Here is a 1,985-nt window from a genome sequence, read left to right as displayed (position 1 = left end):
AAAAAAAAAAAAAAAAAAAAAAAAAAAAAAATCTGGGGACATATTCTGATGAGAATAATACAGAAACTACATACTTGAAATGAGGACCATTAAGGAAAATCCTAGCTGTGGATGTGCTGACAAGACAGCACTTATTTCCCCCGAGTGTGATGATTTCATACCTGTGTCTGGGCCCAGAGCAGAGTGTCCAGCATGTAGTGGGTGCTCAGCAGATGTTTACTGAATAAATGAATGAGCAGGTGCGCACACCTATGCACGTTGAGAGGGGGAGAGAGGATGAAGAGCTGGGGGAGACTGCCCCCCAAACAGGAAGATTCAGGCCGTTTGTAGCATCAGTTCCAAAGACAGAACCAAAGTCACCTCCCCATTACCCCTAGTGACCTGCTCCCCCATCAGTCACCTGGACCTGTGTGCCCCACAGCACTCCGTCTTCAGCTGAGGGCTGGCTCTGGGTGGGCCTTCTGTCCCCAGGGCAGGGTAGGGCTTAGTAAATGCTCAATATGTGTTTGCTGCAAATCGTGCAATGATAGGCCTTCAAGAATCATTCCCAGCACCATCTGTGCTCACAGACAGTAGGAGTGCAAATGGTGATGTGCTCTCCTTTAAAACTGCTTGTCATCGTGGCTCCATCCGAGTGTTTATCACAGAGACTCAGTCATTCATTCAACAAACAGATACTGTGTGCTGACTCTGTGCCAGGCACTGTTCAGAAAACCGGAGATTCTGCAGTATGAAAAGCAAGATTCCTGCCCACAATCTAGTTGGCAAGGTGGACAGTAAACAAATAAGAAAAGAATGTGAGAGTGATAAGTGCCAAGAGGAAATAAAGCAGTGTTCAGAGGACACGGAGTGCCAGGGTGTGAGTGTGAGCACAGGCCTTAGGGAGGCGCGTGCGTCCTCAGCAGGCGGCCACAGGAGACAGGACGAGGGGAGTGGGGAGTTGGGAGTCAGGTCACACAGAGCCTTTCCAGGGAGAGGACTTGGGATTGACTTGAAGTGTGACAGGGAGGATTCTGAGCAGGGGAGTGAGACGACCTGACTCCTCCTGCCTGCTGCGAAGAGAGGAAGCCACGCAGGAAGCTGCAGCAGGCTCTGTCCAGGGGAGAAGTGGTCGGTTCTTAGCTGTTCTTATTGTGTGTTCTGACCACACCCAATAGGGCTTTCTGTTGGGCTGGATGTGAGGCTGAGAGAGAGGAAGCAATCAGGGATGGATGACCCCTGACCTCTTTATCCCTGAGACCAGATCCCAAGTGTAGCCACCCTTTCTGATTCTAGTAACTGGTGACAGTGGCTGGGGTGGGGTGGTTCAAGAACCATGCAAAAGATATAAGGTCTTGGTCACTAGTTCAGCTGGGTTGGTTGGCCTTCTGGGCCTATTTTCAAATATTTAGCCCATTCCCAACCACAGAATTTTTTCAGGGTTACAGCACAGTTCAAGAAGAGACTCTTCTCAAAGGTACAGAATACAGGCCGGGCGTGGTGGTGCACACCTAGAGGCCCAGCTACTTGGGAGGCTGAGGCAACAGGATCACTCGAGCCCAGGAGTTTGAAGCCTGCCTGAGCAACATAGTGAAACTGTCTCTAAAAAAGAAAAAGAAAAAAAAATTAAAGGTACAAAGGTCAAAGAGCTCTCAGTCAGGCAAAGATAACAAAGAAAAGGAAGCAGAGACCCTGCTGGGGTCACTGCACTTCTCAAAGCATATTGACTCTGGGCCACCTTGCTAAATCTACTTTTAGTTGTAGTAGCTTTTTGGCAGATTCCTTAGGATTAACTGTATATGATTGTGTTATCTGTAAGTAAACGTAGCTGTATTTTATTTTCCAATCCATATACTTTACATTTCTTTTTCTTGTCTTACTGCACTTGTTAGGGCCTTTGGTGCAACACTGAGTAGACGTGGTAAGAACATTGTTGCTTCGTTCCCAATCTTAGATGGAAAATAATCCCATGAAGTATGTTATAGATTTTTTTTTTTTTTTTTTTT

General features: G+C 47.1%; 1 protein-coding gene across 1 annotated transcript in view; it reads left to right on the top strand.

Moving 5' to 3' along the window:
• The window catches only part of SLA2 (Src like adaptor 2), a 35,661-nt gene that overhangs the window by 23,203 nt on the left and 10,473 nt on the right, over positions 1–1,985 (top strand). The gene's annotated exons all lie outside the window — the stretch shown is intronic.

The sequence above is a fragment of the Rhinopithecus bieti genome, unplaced genomic scaffold, assembly GCF_001698545.2.
Source record: "Rhinopithecus bieti isolate Rb0 unplaced genomic scaffold, ASM169854v2 scaffold_71387, whole genome shotgun sequence".
Lineage (NCBI taxonomy): Eukaryota > Metazoa > Chordata > Mammalia > Primates > Cercopithecidae > Rhinopithecus > Rhinopithecus bieti.
The sequence above is the reverse complement of the archived record's forward strand: the minus strand, read 5'-3'. Positions and strand labels throughout refer to the sequence as shown.